Here is an 18,233-nt window from a genome sequence, read left to right as displayed (position 1 = left end):
GACTTTTGTATCTTTTTCCCGAAGGAAGAAGGTGGAAGAGAGAATGTCCGGGGTGCGTGGGGGGGGGGTCCTTGATTATGCCGGCTGCTTTTCCCCGAGGCAGCGGGAAGTGTAGACGGAGTCAATGGATGGGAGGCTGGTGATGGATTGGGCTACATTCACGACCTTTTGTAGTTCCTTGCGGTCTTGGGCAGAGCAGGAGCCCCAGACCAAGCTGTGATACAACCAGAAAGGATGCTTTCTATGGGGCATCTGTAAAAGTTGGTGAGAGTCGTAGCGGACATGCCGAATTTCCTTAGTCTTCTGAGGCTTTGGTGGGACTTTCTTAACTATAGTGTCGGCACGGGGGGGACCAGGACAGGTTGTTGGTGATCTGGACACCTAAAAACCTGAAGCTCTCGACCCTTTCTACTTGGTCCCCGTTGATGTCGACAGGGGGATGTTCTCCTTTACGCTTCCTGAAGTCGATGACAACCTCTCTCTCTCTTTCTCTCTCTCTGTCTCCCTCCCACTGGGACAGTGGGTTAGCACTGCCGCCTCACAGTGCTAAGGACCTCGGGGTTCGATTCCCGGCTTGGGGGGGGGGGGGTCACTGCCTGGTGCGGAGTCCGCGCGTTCCCCCCGTGTCTGCGTGGGTTTCCCTCCGGGTGCTCCGGTTTTCCTCCCACGGTCCGAAAGACGTGCGGGTTAGGGTGCATTGGGCCGTGTTGGGTTCTCCCTCCGGACAGGCGCCGGAGTGTCGGCGGCCAGGGGGGGATTTTCGCAGTCACTTCGTTGCAGTGTTAATGTGAGCCTTGCTTGTGGCACTGATGAATAAACGCGCGGGTGCAGGAGAGCTGATGTGTGGAATTTCTGTGCGAGGGTGTGTGAGCCGTGTGGGGTTGCTTTGGCCGCTCTGGCCTGCTGTGGTGGGGGAGGTTGTGTGAAAGTCACAGATCAGGAAGTGGTTTGCGCTGTGATATTTATATGAATGCGGGTGACGTGCAGCGAGGGGACAGGTGGCTCGGGACTGAGACATCTGTGTCAGCAGCAGCGATCGAGAGCTCAATATAAACCGCGCTTAATTTGAAAAACAACGTTCCACATGCGTCCTCCCTCTCTGGGTGCAGGACATCCTGTTTACCGTGGGTGGTCACAGTACCTGCCTCGCGTTCACTCGCCAAGTGGTCTGCCGATGTTTCCTACAGTGAAACACAGATAGTAACGTGACTATTCTGGTGGTTACAACTGACCAGAAACTGAACCCTGGGAGTGTTTGATGGGGGACAGTGTAGAGGGAGCTTTACTCTGTATCTGACCCCGTGCTGTACCTGTCCTGGGAGTGTTTGATGGGGGGACAGTGCAGAGGGAGCTTTACTCTGTATCTGACCCCGTGCTGTACCTGTCCTGGGAGTGTTTGATGGGGACAGTGTAGAGGGAGCTTTACTCTGTATCTAACCCCGTGCTGTACCTGTCCTGGGAGTGTTTGATGGGGGACAGTGTAGAGGGAGCTTTACTCTGTATCTAACCCCGTGCTGTACCTGTCCTGGGAGTGTTTGATGGGGGACAGTGCAGAGGGAGCTTTACTCTGTATCTGACCCCGTGCTGTACCTGTCCTGGGAGTGTTTGATGGGGACAGTGTAGAGGGAGCTTTACTCTGTATCTAACCCCGTGCTGTACCTGTCCTGGGAGTGTTTGATGGGGGACAGTGCAGAGGGAGCTTTACTCTGTATCTGACCCCGTGCTGTACCTGTCCTGGGAGTGTTTGATGGGGGACAGTGTAGAGGGAGCTTTACTCTGTATCTAACCCCAAGCTGTACCTGTCCTGGGAGTGTTTGATGGGGGACAGTGCAGAGGGAGCTTTACTCTGTATCTGACCCCGTGCTGTACCTGTCCTGGGAGTGTTTGATGGGGGACAGTGTAGAGGGAGCTTTACTCTGTATCTAACCCCATGCTGTACCTGTCCTGGGAGTGTTTGATGGGGGACAGTGTAGAGGGAGCTTTACTCTGTATCTAACCCCGTGCTGTACCTGTCCTGGGAGTGTTTGATGGGGGACGGTGTAGAGGGAGCTTTACTCTGTATCTAACCCCGTGCTGTACCTGTCCTGGGAGTGTTTGATGGGGGACTGTGTAGAGGGAGCTTTACTCTGTATCTAACCCCGTGCTGTACCTGTCCTGGGAGTGTTTGATGGGGACAGTGTAGAGGGAGCTTTACTCTGTATCTAACCCCGTGCTGTACCTGTCCTGGGAGTGTTTGATGGGGGACAGTGTAGAGGGAGCTTTACTCTGTATCTAACCCCGTGCTGTACCTGTCCTGGGAGTGTTTGATGGGGGACAGTGTAGAGGGAGCTTTACTCTGTATCTAACCCCGTGCTGTACCTGTCCTGGGAGTGTTTGATGGGGGACAGTGCAGAGGGAGCTTTACTCTGTATCTAACCCCGTGCTGTACCTGTCCTGGGAGTGTTTGATGGGGGACGGTGTAGAGGGAGCTTTACTCTGTATCTAACCCCATGCTGTACCTGTCCTGGGAGTGTTTGATGGGGGACGGTGTCGAGGGAGCTTTACTCTGTATCTAACCCCGTGCTGTACCTGTCCTGGGAGTGTTTGATGGGGACAGTGCAGAGGGAGCTTAACTCTGTATCTAACCCCGTGCTGTACCTGTCCTGGGAGTGTTTGATGGGGGACAGTGTAGAGGGAGCTTTACTCTGTATCTAACCCTGTGCTGTACCTGGCCTGGGAGTGTTTGATGGGGGACAGTGTAGAGGGAGCTTTACTCTGTATCTAACCCCGTGCTGTGCCTGTCCTGGGAGTGTTTGATGGGGGACAGTGTAGAGGGAGCTTTACTCTGTATCTAACCCCGTGCTGTACCTGTCCTGGGAGTGTTTGATGGGGACAGTGTGGAGGGAGCTTTACTCTGTATCTAACCCCGTGCTGTACCTGTCCTGGGAGTGTTTGATGGGGACAGTGTAGAGGGAGCTTTACTCTGTATCTAACCCCGTGCTGTACCTGTCCTGGGAGTGTTTGATGGGGACAGTGTAGAGGGAGCTTTACTCTGTATCTAACCCCGTGCTGTACCTGTCCTGGGAGTGTTTGATGGGGACAGTGTAGAGGAAGCTTTACTCTGTATCTAACCCTGTGCTGTACCTGTCCTGGGAGTGTTTGATGGGCACAGTGTAGAGGGAGCTTTACTCTGTATCTAACCCCGTGCTGTACCTGTCCTGGGAGTGTTTGATGGGGACAGTGTAGAGGGAGCTTTACTCTGTATCTAACCCCGTGCTGTACCTGTCCTGGGAGTGTTTGATGTGGACAGTGTCGAGGGAGCTTTACTCTGTATCTAACCCCGTGCTGTACCTGTCCTGGGAGTGTTTGATGGGGACAGTGTGGAGGGAGCTTTACTCTGTATCTAACCCCGTGCTGTACCTGTCCTGGGAGTGTTTGATGGGGACAGTGTAGAGGGAGCTTTACTCTGTATCTAACCCCGTGCTGTACCTGTCCTGGGAGTGTTTGATGGGGGACAGTGTAGAGGGAGCTTTACTCTGTATCTAACCCCGTGCTGTACCTGTTCTGTGAGTGTTTGAGGGGGACAGTGTAGAGGGAGCTTTACTCTGTATCTAACCCCGTGCTGTACCTGTCCTGGGAGTGTTTGATGGGGGACAGTGTAGAGGGAGCTTTACTCTGTATCTAACCCCGTGCTGTACCTGTCCTGGGAGTGTTTGATGGGGGACAGTGTAGAGGGAGCTTTACTCTGTATCTAACCCCGTGCTGTACCTGTCCTGGGAGTGTTTGATGGGGACAGTGTAGAGGGAGCTTTACTCTGTATCTAACCCCGTGCTGTACCTGTCCTGGGAGTGTTTGATGGGGACAGTGTGGAGGGAGCTTTACTCTGTATCTAACCCCGTGCTGTACCTGTCCTGGGAGTGTTTGATGGGGACAGTGTGGAGGGAGCTTTACTCTGTATCTAACCCCGTGCTGTACCTGTCCTGGGAGTGTTTGATGGGGACAGTGTAGAGGGAGCTTTACTCTGTATCTAACCCCGTGCTGTACCTGTCCTGGGAGTGTTTGATGGGGACAGTGTAGAGGAAGCTTTACTCTGTATCTAACCCTGTGCTGTACCTGTCCTGGGAGTGTTTGATGGGCACAGTGTAGAGGGAGCTTTACTCTGTATCTAACCCCGTGCTGTACCTGTCCTGGGAGTGTTTGATGGGGACAGTGTAGAGGGAGCTTTACTCTGTATCTAACCCCGTGCTGTACCTGTCCTGGGAGTGTTTGATGTGGACAGTGTCGAGGGAGCTTTACTCTGTATCTAACCCCGTGCTGTACCTGTCCTGGGAGTGTTTGATGGGGACAGTGTAGAGGGAGCTTTACTCTGTATCTAACCCCGTGCTGTACCTGTCCTGGGAGTGTTTGATGGGGACAGTGTAGAGGGAGCTTTACTCTGTATCTAACCCCGTGCTGTACCTGTCCTGGGAGTGTTTGATGGGGGACAGTGTAGAGGGAGCTTTACTCTGTATCTAACCCCGTGCTGTACCTGTTCTGTGAGTGTTTGAGGGGGGACAGTGTAGAGGGAGCTTTACTCTGTATCTCACCCCGTGCTGTACCTGTCCTGGGAGTGTTTGATGGGGGACAGTGTAGAGGGAGCTTTACTCTGTATCTAACCCCGTGCTGTACCTGTCCTGGGAGTGTTTGATGGGGGACAGTGTAGAGGGAGCTTTACTCTGTATCTAACCCCGTGCTGTACCTGTCCTGGGAGTGTTTGATGGGGACAGTGTAGAGGGAGCTTTACTCTGTATCTAACCCCGTGCTGTACCTGTCCTGGGAGTGTTTGATGGGGACAGTGTGGAGGGAGCTTTACTCTGTATCTAACCCTGTGCTGTACCTGTCCTGGGAGTGTTTGATGGGGACAGTGTAGAGGGAGCTTTACTCTGTATCTAACCATCTCCCTCTTGACATTCAATGGCGTAACCATCGCTGAATCCCCCTCCCCCACTATTGACATCCTGGGGGTCACCATTGAGCAGAAACTGAACTGGGACCCAGCCATATAAATACTGTGGCTTCCAGAGCAGGTCAGAGGCTGGGAATCCAGCGGAGAGTCACTCACCTCCTGACTCCCACCTCCCCAAAGCCTGTCCCACCATCGACAAGGACACAAGTCAGGAGTGTGATGGGAAACTCTCCACTCGCCTGGATCAGTGCGGCTCCCGACAACAGTGGAGAAATATTTGGAAGGAGTAATTTGATAAGGAGGTGTTCAATGATTGGTAGGAAAATAGGAAGTTCTGTGGAACAAAGGGACCGTAAGGTGATAAGACATAGGAGCAGAATGAGGCCACTCGGCCCATCGAGTCTGCTCCGCCATTCAATCATGGCTGATATTTTTCTCATCCCCATTCTCCTGCCTTTTCCCCATAACCCCTGATCCCCTTATTAATCAAGAACCTATCTATCTCTGTCTTAAAGACACTCAATGACCTGGCCTCCACAGCCTTCTGCGGCAAAGAGTTCCACACATTCACCACTCTCTGGCTGAAGAAATTCCTCCTCATCTCTGTTTTAAAGGATCGTCCCTTCAGCCTGAGGTTGTTCCCTCTGGTTCTAGTTTTTCCTACTTGTGGAAACATTCTCTCCACGTCCACTCTATCCAGGCCTCGCAGTATCCTGTAAGTTTCAATAAGATCCCCCCCTCATCCTTCTAAACTCCCAACGAGTACAGACCCAGAATCCTCAACCCGTTCCTCACACGACAAGCTCTTCATTCCAGGGATCATTCTTGTGAACCTCCTCTGGACCCTTTCCAAGGCCCAGCACATCCTTCCTTAGATACGGGGCCCAAAACTGCTCACAATACTCCAAATGGGGTCTGACCAGAGCCTTATACAGCCTCAGAAGTCCATCCCTGCTCTTGTATTCTAGCCCTCTCGACATGAATGCTAACATTGCATTTGCCTTCCTAACCGCCGACTGAACCTGCACGTTAACCTTAAGAGAATCTTGAACAATGACTCCCAAGTCCCTTTGTGTTTTCCTTTCACAGTATACATCCTTGTCAAATTGCTCCTTCCAAAGTTCATCGCCTCACACTTTTCAGGGTTAAATTCCATCTGCCCCTTATCCGTCCATTTGACCCTCTCATCTATATCTTCCTGTAACCCAAGACTCTCAACCTCACCATCCGATCAATCTTTGTGTCATCGGCTAGAATCTCCATATGCTTTCTTAACCACTTTATCTACCTGTCCTGCTGCCTTCAGGGATCGATGGGCATGCACCCCATCCCTCTGGCCCTTTGTCCTAGCAGCCTAATGCTCATTATGTATTCCCTTTCCTTGTTAGTCTTCCCAAAATGCACCATCTCACACATTTCAGGGTTCAAATCAGGCCTATATAAAACCTTGGCTAGGCCGCATTAGGAGTATTGCATGCAGTTCTGGTCACCACACTCCCAGAAGTAGGAAATTTGGCATGTCAGCTACATCTCTCACCAACTTTTACAGATGCCCCATAGAAAGCATTCTTTCTGGTTGTATCACAGCTTGGTCTGGGCTCCTGCTCTGCCCAAGACCGCAAGGAACTACAAAAGGTCGTGAATGTAGCCCAATCCATCACGCAAACCAGCCTCCCATCCATTGACTCCGTCTACACTTCCCGCTGCCTCGGCAAAGCAGCCGGCATAATCAAGGACCCCCCCCCCACGCACCCCGGACATTCTCTCTTCCACCTTCTTCCGTTGGGAAAAAGATACAAAAGTCTGAGGTCACGTGCCGACCGACTCAAGAACAGCTTCTTCCCTGCTGCCGTCAGACTTTTGAATGGACCTACCTCGCATTAAGTTGATCTTTCTCTACACCCCTAGCTGTGACTGTAACGCTACATTCTGCACCCTCTCCTTTCCTTCTCTATGAACGGTATGCTTTGTCTGTATAGCGCGCAAGAAACAATACTTTTCACTGTATCCCAATACATGTGACAATAATAAATCAAATATTAAGTTGATCATGTGAATGCATGTGACAATAATGAATCAAATCAAATCTAAGAAGGATGTGGAAACTTTGGAGAGAGGGCGAAGAAGCTTCACCAGGATGTTGCCTGGTCTCGAGGGTGTTGGGTATGAGGAGAGTTTGGATAAACTGGGATTGTTTTCACTGGAAAGACGGAAGCTGAGGGGAAGTCCTGGTTTACAAAATGATGAGAGGCACAGACATGGCGGACAGTCAGAGGCTTTTTCCCAGGGTGGAAGTGTCAGTTACAGGGGGTCACGGGTTCAAGGTGAGGAGGGGACAGTTTAAGGGGGATGTGCGGGGGAGGTTTTCACGCAGAGAGTGGTGGGTCTATGGACCAGGGTGGCACACTGGCACAATGGTTAGCACTGCTGCCTCACAGCGCCAGGGACCCCGGGTTCGATTCCCGGCTCGGGTCACTGTCTGTGCGGAGTCTGCACATTCTCCCCGTGACTGCGTGGGTTTCCTCCGGGTGCTCCGGGTTCCTTCCACAGTCCAAAGATGTGCTGGTTGGGTGGACTGGCCACGCTAAATTGCCCCTTAGTGTCCAAAGATGTGCGGGTCAGGTGGATTGGCCATGCTAAATTGCCCCTTAGTGTCCAAAGATGTAGGGGTTAGGTGGATTGGCCATGCTAAATTGCCTCTTAGTGTCCAAAGGAGTGTAGATTAGGTGGATTGGTCATGCTAAATTGCCTCTTAGTGTCCAAAGATGTGTAGGTCAGGTGGATTGGCCATGCTAAATTGTCCCTTAGTGTCCAAAGATGTGTAGGTTAGGTGGATTGGCCATGCTAAATTGCCCGTTAGTGTCCAAAGATGTGCAGGTTAAGTGGATTGGCCATGCTAAATTGCCCCTTAGTGTCCAAAGATGTGCGGGTTAGGTGGATTGGCCATGCTAAATTGCCTCTTAGTGTCCAAAGATGTGTAGGTCAGGTGGATTGGCCATGCTAAATTGTCCCTTAGTGTCCAAAGATGTGCAGGTTAAGTGGATTGGCCATGCTAAATTGGCCCTTAGTGTCCAAAGATGTGTAGGTTAGGTGGATTGGCTATGCTAAATTGCCTCTTAATGTCCAAAGATGTGTAGGTCAGGTGGATTGGCCATGCTAAATTGCCTCTTAATGTCCAAAGATGTGTAGGTCAGGTGGATTGGCTATGTTAAATTGCCCCTTAGTGTCCAAAGATGTAGGGGTTAGGTGGATTGGCCATGCTAAATTGTCCCTTAGTGTCCAAAGATGTGCGGGTCAGGTGGATTGGCCATGCTAAATTGCCCCGTAGTGTCCAAAGATGTAGGGGTTAGGTGGATTGGCCATGCTAAATTGTCCCTTAGTGTCTGAAGATGTGTAGGTCAGGTGGATTGACCATGCTAAATTGCCCCTTAGTGTCCAAAGATGTGTAGGTCAGGTGGATTGGCCATGCTAAATTGCCCGTTAGTCTCCAAAGAAGTGTTGGTTAGGTGGATTGGCCATGCTAAATTGTCCCTTAGTGTCCAAAGATGTGCAGGTTAGGTGGATTGGCCATGCTAAATTGCCCCTTAGTGTCCAAAGATGTGTAGGTCAGGTGGATTGGCCATGCTAAATTGCCCGTTAGTCTCCAAAGAAGTGTTGGTTAGGTGGATTGGCCATGCTAAATTGTCCCTTAGTGTCCAAAGATGTGTAGGTCAGGTGGATTGGCCATGCTAAATTGCCCCTTAGTGTCCAAAGATGTGCAGGTTAGGTGGATTGGCCGTGCTAAATTGCCCCTTAGTGTCCAAAGATGTGTAGATTTGGTGGATTGGTCATGCTAAATTGCCCCTTAGTGTCAGGGGGTCGAGCTAGGGTAAATGCATGGGGTTACAGGGTTAGGGCCTGGGTGGGATTGTTGTCAGTGCAGACTCGACGGGCTGAATGGCCTCCTTCTGCACTGTAGGGATTCTATGATTCTCTGAGTGAGGGGGAAGTGTTTTTCTGTCGTTTGGTTCGGGCATCATGATTGGTGCGGGCCTGGAGGGCCGAAGGGCCTGCTCCTGTGCTGCAATTTTCCTTGTTCTTTGATCTTCATTGCATTTGCTAACTGTGTTTTCCAACATATCATCCTCGAAAAGATGGAAGAAGGGTCGGTGAACTGTAGCGAGGATGCAGAGATCCTTCAGAATGATCTGGACAGGTTGTGTGAGTGGGCTAATCAATGGCAGAAGCAGTTCAATTTGGATAAGTGTGAGGTTATTCACTTTGGAAGCAAAAACAAGAAGGCAGATTACTACCTGAGTGGCTGTAAATTGGGAGAGGGGAGTGTGCTTCGGGACATAAGAACTAGGATCAGGAGTAGGCCATAAGAACATAAGAAATAGGAGCAGGAGTAGGCCATCTAGCCCCTCGAGCCTGCCCCGCCATTCAACAAGATCATGGCTGATCTGAAGCGAATCAGTTCCACTTACCCGCCTGCTCCCCATATCCCCTAATTCCCTTATCGATCAGAAATCTAACCACCCGTGATTTAAACATATTCAACGAGGAAGCCTCCACCACTTCAATGGGCAGAGAATTCCAGAGATTCACCACCCTCTGAGAGAAGAAGTTCCCCCTCAACTCTCTTCTGAACCGGCCCCCCCCTTATTTTGAGGCTGTGCCCTCTCGTTCTGGTTTCCCTTCTAAGTGGAAAGAATCTCTCCACCTCTACCCTATCCAGCCCCTTCATTATCTTATCTGTCTCTATAAGATCACCCCTCATCCTTCTAAACTCCAACGAGTACAGACCCAATCTGTTTAATCTCTCCTCATAAGCTACACCCCTCATCTCCGGTATCAACCTGGTGAACCTTCTCTGCACTCCCTCCAAGGCCAATATATCCTTTCGCAAATAAGGGGACCAAAACTGCACACAGTACTCCAGTTGGGGCCTCACCAGTGCCTTGTACAGTTGCAGCAAGACCTCCCTGCTTTTATATTCTATCCCCCTCGCGATAAAGGCCAATATTCCATTCGCCTTCTTGATCACCTGCTGCACCTGCAGACTGAGTTGTTGCGATTCGTGCACAAGGACCCCCAGGTCCCTCTGCACAGTCGCACGATGTAATTTTTCTCCATTTAAATAATATTCCAATTTACTATTATTTCTTCCGAAGTGGATAACCTCACATTTGCTAACGTTATATTCCATCTGCCAGATCCTCGCCCACTTGCTCAGCCTATCCAAATCTCTCTGCAGACTTTCCGTGTCCTCCACGCAATTCGCTTTCCCACTCACCTTCGTGTCATCAGCAAACTTGAATACCCTAGATTCAGTCCCCTCCTCCAGATCATCTATGTAACTGGTAAACAATTGAGGCCCCAGCACCGATCCCTGCGGCACGCCACTGGTCACCAACTGCCAACCAGAAAAGCACCCATTTATCCCAACTCTCTGCTTCCTGTTAGATAGCCAATCCCCAATCCACGCCAAAACCTTACCCCCAACTCCGTGTGACCCAATCTTCTGCAGCAACCTTTTGTGAGGCACCTTATCGAACGCCTTCTGGAAATCCAAAAACACCATCTGGCCCCTCGAGCCTGCCCCGCCATTCAATAAGATCATGGCTGATCTTTTCGTGGACTCAGCTCCACTTACCCGCCCGCTCACCGTAACCCTTAATTCCTTTACTGTTCAAAAATCTATCTATCCTTGCCTTAAAAACATTCAATGAGGTAGCCTCAACTGGGCAGGGAATCCCACAGATTCACAACCCTTTGTGTGAAGTTCCTCCTCAACTCAGGAGCTGGGTGCGCCAGTCGCTGAAGGTAAGCATGCAGGTGCGGCAGGCGGTAAAGAAGGCAAAAGGTATGTTGGCCTTCATTGCGGGAGGTTTCGAGTACAGGAGCAGGGATGTGTTGTTGCGATTATACAGGGCCTTGGTGAGGCCACACCGAGAGTATTGTGTGCAGTTTTGGTCTCCTTTCCTGAGGAAGGATGTTCTTGCTCTCGAGGGAGCGCAGCGAAGGTTTACCAGGCTGATTCCGGGGATGGCGGGACTGATGTATGAGGAGAGATTGACCAGGTTAGGATTGTTTTCACTGGAGTTCAGAGGGGGGGGAATCTCACAGAGACTTATAAAATTCTAACAGGACTGGACAGGGTCGATGCAGGGAGGATGTTCCCGATGGTGGGGGGAGTCCAGAACCAGGGGTCTCAGTCTGAGGATTCGGGGTAGACCATTTAGGACGGAGGTGAGGAGACATTTCTCCACCCGGTGAGCCTGTGGGATTCATTCCCACAGGAAGTAGTTGATGCCAAAACATTGAATGTGTTCGAGAGGCGGCTGGAGAGAGCGCTTGGGGTGAATGGGATCAAAGGTTATGGGGGGAAAGCAGGATGAGGCTGTTGAGTTGGATGATCTGCCATGATGGTGATGAATGGTGGAGCAGGCAGGAAGGGCCGAATGGCCTCCTCCTGCTCCTATGTTTCTGTTATTGGAACATCAGATGGAATCATTAATTTTCAGTGATGACATCCCTCATCTCTCTCACCTCCGATTCAATGTTTAAACCTGCCCCGGAACGTTTGGAAATGCCGGATCTTAACTGTATTGTGGATGTGAGGAAAGATTTGAAAACTGGCGAGGAACGCATTAGCCTTGTTGTCGTAATTAAACAAATAAATCTTTATTAAACACCGAAACACACAAAGAGCAGACAATAATACAGCACAGGAACAGGCCCTTTGGCCCACCAAGCCTGAGTAGTTTCTAACCCTCTGTCCGCCTCCCAGTTGTGTGTCTGTCAAGATACACCTTGAATGTTGCCAATGTGCCTCCTTCCAACACCTCCCCCGGCAGCGCGTTCCAGGCACCCACCACTCTCTGCATCAAAAACTTTCCCCGCACATCTTCCTTGAACCTTCCCCCCCTCTCACCTTGAAGTAGTTCCCGCTTCGAACAAAGAACTAAGAGCAGTACAGCACAGGAGTAGGCCCTTCGGCCCTCCAAGCCAATCGTGTTTACCTATCCAACCAACTGCTGACATCCCTCTATTCCCCATTTGTTCATGTGTCTATCCAGATAAGTCTTAAATGTGGCTAACGTATCTGCCTCAACCACCTCACTTGGCAGCGCATTCCAGGTCCCCACCACCCTCTGTGTAAAAAACCTCCCCCGCACATCTCCACTCAACCTTTTCCCCCTTATCTTGAACTTGTGCCCCCTTGTAATTGTCATTTCCACCCTGGGAAAAAGCTTCCAACTGTTCACCCTATCCATACCCCTCATAATTTTATAAACTTCCATAGGTCGCCCCCTCAGCCTCCGTCTTTCCAGGGAGGTCCACCCCAGTTTATTCAATCTCTCCTAGTAGCGAGTGCCCCCCCAACCCAGGGCAAGAACCTGGTAAACCTTTTCTGCACTCTCTCCGAAGCCTCCACGTCCTTCTGGTAGTAGTGGCGACCGGAATTGGAACACAGTATTCCAAATGTGGCCTAACATAAGAACTAGGAGCAGGAGTCGGCCATCTGGCCCCTCGAGCCTGCCCCGCCATTCAATAAGATCATGGCTGATCTTTTCGTGGACTCAGCTCCACTTACCCGCCCGCTCACCATAACCCTTAATTCCTTTGCTGTTCAATAATCTATCCATCCTTGCCTTAAAAACATTCAATGAGGTAGCCTCAACTGGGCAGGGAATCCCACAGATTCACAACCCTTTGTGTGAAGAAGTTCCTCCTCAACTCAGTCCTAAATCTGCTTCCCCTTATTTTGAGGCCATGCCCCCTAGTTCTAGTTTCACCCGCCAGTGGAAACAACTTCCCTGCTTCTATCTTATCTATTCCCTTCATAATCTTATATGTTTCTATAAGATCTCCCCTCATTCTTCTGAATTCCAATGGGTATAGCCCCAGTCTACTCACTCTCTCCTCATAAGCCAACCCTCTCAACTGCGGAATCAACCGAGTGAATCTCCTCTGCACCCCCTCCAGTGCCAGTATATCCTTTCCCAAGTAAGGAGACCAAAACTGTCCACAGTACTCCAGGTGTGGCCTCACCAGCACCTTATACAGCTGCAACATAACCTCGCTGTTTTTAAACTCCATCCCTCTCGCAACGAAGGACAAAATTCCATTTGCCTTCTTAATTACCTGCTGCACCTGCAAACCAACTCCTTGAGATTCCTGCACAAGGACACCCAGGTCCCTCTGCACAGCAGCATGCTGCAATTTTTTACCATTTAAATATTAGTCCATTTTGCTGTTATTCCGACCAAAATGGATGACCTCACATTTACCAACATTGTACTCCATCTGCCCGACCCTCGCCCACTCACTTAGACTATCTATATCCCTTTGCAGACTTTCAGCATCCTCTGCAGACTTTGCTCTTCCACCCATCTTAGTGTCATCTGCGAATTATGACACTCTAAGCTTGGTCCCTAACTCCAAATCATCTCTGTAAATCGTAAACAATTGCGGTCCCAACACTGATCCCTGAGGCACATCACTAGTCACTGATCGCCAACCAGAAAAACACCCATTTATCCCCACTCTTTGTTTTCTGTTTGTTAACCAATCCTCTATCCATGCTAATACATTACCCGTAACACCGCGCACCTCTATCTTATGTAGCAGTCTTTGGTGCGGCACCTTGTCAAATGCCTTCTGGAAATCCAGATACACCACATCCACAGGTTCCCCATTGTCCACTGCACATGTAATGTTCTCAAAGAATACCACCAAATTAGTCAAACATGACCTGCCCTTCATGAACCCATGCTGCGTCTTCCCAATGGGACATAACCTCGCTGTTTTTAAACTCCATCCCTCTCGCAATGAAGGACAAAATTCCATTTGCCTTCTTAATTACCTGCTGTATCTGCAAACCAACTCCCTGAGATTCCTGCACAAGGACACCCAGGTCCCTCTGCAACAGCAGCATGCTGCAATTTTTTACCATTTAAATAATGGTCCATTTTGCTGTTATTCCTCACATTGACAATGTTTTATACAGCTGTGACATAATTTGCCAACTTTGATACTCGATGCCCCGTCCGGTGAAGGCAAGCATGCTTTCCTCACCATCTTTTCCACCTGTGCCGCCACTTTTAAGGATCCTTGGACCTGTACTCCCAGATCTCTCTGTGCGTCTGTGCTCCTGATATTTGTGCCATTTATTTTAAAGCTCCCACCTGAATTGGATCGACCAAAATGCATCACCTCGCATTTGTCCAGATTAAATTCCGTCTGCCGTTTCTCCGCCCAATTTTCCAGCCTATCTATATCCTGCTGAATTCTCTGACAATCTCCATCACTGTCCGTAGTTGACTCTTTAACCCCGGGGGCAAAAGATTCTCTCGTTGTCCAAAGAGGAGATCGCAAGAAAGTCAATTGAGAACGTAGACATGACTAACTTAATTGCCGTAAGCAATATCATTAAATCGACCCAGTTCCTCTATTTTTCCTTACCTGGGAGCCTAAACCTCCCCGAACAACATCCCATCGGTTTCAGAAAAGCGATTAGCAAAATCCAACAATTGTTACCACACACGGCACCGACATCTCTTTTGGTTTGGAATGGGAGACAAAATGGCTGCTCCAACCATGATTTCTCCTAAGCTGGCTAGTTTAGGGGGGGCTGTGTCACAGAGGTTTACAGCATGGAAACAGGCCCTTCGGCCCAACTTGTCCACGCCCCCCCTTTTTTTTAAAACCCCGAAGCTAGTCCCAATTGCCCGCATTTGGCCCATATCCCTCTTTACCCATTTTACCCATGTAACTGTCTAAATGCTTTTTAAAAGACAAAATTGTACCCGCCTCTACTACTACCTCTGGCAGCTTGTTCCAGACACTCACCACCCTCTGTGTGAAAAAATTGCCTCTCTGGACCCTTTTGTATCTCTCCCCTCTCATCTTAAACCTACGGCCTCTAGTTTTAGACTCCCCTATCTTTGGGAAAAGACTATCTAGCTGATCTGTGCCCCTAATTATTTTATAGACCTCTATAAGATCACCCCTCAGCCTCCTACGCTCCAGAGAAAAAAGTCCCAGTCTATGACAAAAATGTCACAGCACAACATGCTGCTGTGCAGAGGGACCTGGGGGTCCTTGTGCATGAGACGCAAAAAACCCAGTCTGCAGGTGCAACAGGTGATCAAGAAGGCAAATGGGATGTTGGCCTATATCGCGAGGGGGATAGAATATAAAAGCAGAGATGTCTTGCTGCATCTGTACAGGGCATTGGTGAGGCCGCAGCTGGAATACTGTGTGCAGTATTGGTCCCCTTATTTGCGGAAGGATATACTGGCCTTGGAGGGAGTGCAGAGAAGGTTCACCAGGTTGATACCGGAGATGAGGGGTGTTGATTATGAGGAGAGACTGAGCAGATTGGGTTTGTATTCGTTGGAATTTAGAAGGCTGAGGGGGGATCTTATAGAGACCTATAAGATAATGAAGGGGCTGGATAGGGTAGAGGTAGAGAGATTCGTTCCACTTAGAAAGGAAGCTAGAACTAGAGGGCACAACCTAAAGGGGGGTCGGTTTAGGACAGAGTTGAGGAGGAACTTCTTCTCTCAGAGGGTGGTGAATCTCTGGAATTCTCTGCCCACTGAGGTGGTGGAGGCTACCTCGCTGAATATGTTTAAAGCGCGGATGGATGGATTCCTGATCGGTAAGGGAATTAGGGTGTTATAGGGATCAGGCGGGTAAGTGGAACTGATCCACTTCAGATCGGCCATGATCTTATTGAATGGCGGGGCAGGCTCGAGGGGCTAGATGGCCTACTCCTGCTCCTATTTCTTATGTTCTATCCAGCCTCTCTGTATAACTCAATCCATCAAGTCCTGGTAGCATCCCAGTAAATCTTTTCTGCACACTTTCTAGTTTAATAATATCCTTTCTATAATAGGGTGACCAGAACTGCACACAGTGAGAGGCCTGTAATGTCTGACCATCGAGTCAGCGTAGGAACATCACTGTTATTTTCTGCTTTGATCTTTTCTTATCTGAACTGTCTCTCTGGGAAGTCCACCTTAATGACATTTCTTGAGATGAGATCTCCCGGTTCGAATGTTTAAGTTTAAAAGTTTTTTTATTAGTGTCGCAAGTGTGTTAAAGTGGATTGGGGACTGGCTATCCGACAGGAAGCAAAGAGTCGGAATAAATGGGTGTTTTTCCGGTTGGAGGAAGGTAACTAGTGGCGTGCCGCAGGGATCGGTACTCGGGCCGCAACTGTTTACCATTTATATAGATGATCTGGATTGAGGGGACGGAGTGTCGGGTAACGAAGTTTGCAGACGACACAAAGATAAGTGGAAAAGTGAATCGGGTGGAGAACGGAGAAGATCTGCAGAGAGATTTGGACAGGCTGAGTGAGTGGGCGAGGATATGGCAAACGGAGTATAACGTTGAGAAATGCGAGGTTATACACTTTGGAGGAAATAATAACAAATGGGATTACTATCTCAATGGAAATAAATTAAAACATGCTACCGTGCAAAGGGACCTGGGGGGTCCTTGTGCATGAGACGCAAAAGCCCAGTCTGCAGGTACAACAGGTGATCAAGAAGGCAAATGGGATGTTGGCCTATATCGCGAGGGGGATAGAATATAAAAGCAGGGATGTCTTGATGCACCTGTACAGGGCATTGGTGAGGCCGCAGCTGGAATACTGTGTGCAGTATTGGTCCCCTTATTTGCGGAAGGATATATTGGCCTTGGAGGGAGTGCAGAGAAGGTTCACCAGGTTGATACCGGAGATGAGGGGTGTAGCTTATGAGGAGAGATTAAACAGATTGGGTCTGTACTCGTTGGAGTTTAGAAGGATGAGGGGGGATCTTATAAGAAATAGGAGCAGGAGTAGGCCATCTAGCCCCTCGAGCCTGCCCCGCCATTCAATAAGATCATGGCTGATCTGACGTGGATCAGTACCACTTACCCGCCTGATCCCTATAACCCTTAATTCCCTTACCGATCAGGAATCCATCCATCCGCGCTTTAAACATATTCAGCGAGGTAGCCTCCACCACCTCAGTGGGCAGAGAATTCCAGAGATTCACCACCCTCTGGGAGAAGAAGTTCCTCCTCAACTCTGTCTTAAACCGACCCCCCTTTATTTTGAGGCTTATTATGGAGACTTATAAGATAATGCGGGGGCTGGATAGGGTGGAGGCGGAGAGATTCTTTCCACTTAGTAAGGAAGTTAAAACTAGAGGACACAGCCTCAAAATAAAGGGGGGTCGGTTTAAGACAGAGTTGAGGAGGAACTTCTTCTCCCAGAGGGTGGTGAATCTCTGGAATTCTCTGCCCACTGAAGTGGTGGAGGCTTCCTCGCTGAATATGTTTAAATCACGGATAGATGGATTCCTGATCGGTAAGAGAATTAAGGGTTATAGGGATCAGGCGGGTAAGTGGAACTGATCCACTTCAGATCAGCCATGATCTTATTGAATGGCGGGGCAGGCTTGAGGGGCCAGATGGCCTACTCCTGCTCCTATTTCTTATGTTCTATCCAGTCTCTCCTTATAATTCAATCCATCAAGTCCTGGTAGCATCCCAGTAAATCTTTTCTGCACACTTTCTAGTTTAATAATATCCTTTCTATAATAGGGTGACCAGAACTGCACACAGTGAGAGGCCTGTAATGTCTGACCATCGAGTCAGCGTAGGAACATCACTGTTATTTTCTGCTTTGATCTTTTCTTATCTGAACCGTCTCTCTGGGAAGTCCCCCTTAATGACATTTCTTGAGATGAGATCTCCCGGTTCGAATGTTTAAGTTTAAAAGTTTTTTTATTAGTGTCGCAAGTAGGCTTGCATTAACACCGCAATGAAGCTACTGTGAGAATCCCCCTAGTCGTCACACTCCACTGCCTGTTCAGGCACACCGAGGGAGAATTTAGCACGGCCAATCCACCCTAACTAGCACGTCTTTCGGACTGTGGGAGGAAACCGGAGGAAACCCACGCAGAGAGAACGTGCAGACTCCGCACAGACAGTGACCCGAGCCGGGAATCGAACTCAGGTCCTTGGCGGTGTGAGACAGCAGTGCTAACCCACTGCGCCACCCTAGTGTCAGCGTGATAGTCACCCGAATCTTCTCTTATGAGCTTTCTGTCTAATTTTGTTTTTTGTTTTGTTTCCCATTGGTGTCAACTTGCCATAGGAAAGTATCTGTTTGCAGTGCTTCTCGACTAAAGAGGGAACAAAGAACTTAGTCGCTCAACCAATCTGTTCTCCGAACAAATTCCGGGGTTAGGATTGCGTTGCATTCGATTTGGTCTCCGCAGTACGGGGAAGGATGTGGAGGCTTTGGAGAGGGTGCAGAAGG

General features: G+C 49.5%; 1 protein-coding gene across 1 annotated transcript in view; it reads right to left on the bottom strand.

The window, feature by feature from the left end:
* Positions 1 to 1,183, bottom strand: part of aicda (activation-induced cytidine deaminase) — a 20,985-nt gene extending 19,802 nt beyond the window's left edge. Inside the window, exon 1 of the mRNA XM_078207500.1 lies at positions 1,124 to 1,183. The gene's annotated coding sequence lies outside the window, so the exon portion shown is untranslated. The remainder of the gene's footprint in view (positions 1 to 1,123) is intronic.
* Between the last annotated feature and the right edge of the window lie 17,050 nt (positions 1,184 to 18,233).

Source organism: Mustelus asterias, unplaced genomic scaffold (assembly GCF_964213995.1).
Source record: "Mustelus asterias unplaced genomic scaffold, sMusAst1.hap1.1 HAP1_SCAFFOLD_2383, whole genome shotgun sequence".
NCBI classification, from domain to species: Eukaryota; Metazoa; Chordata; class Chondrichthyes; order Carcharhiniformes; family Triakidae; genus Mustelus; species Mustelus asterias.
This window is presented reverse-complemented; position numbering and strand designations above follow the sequence as displayed.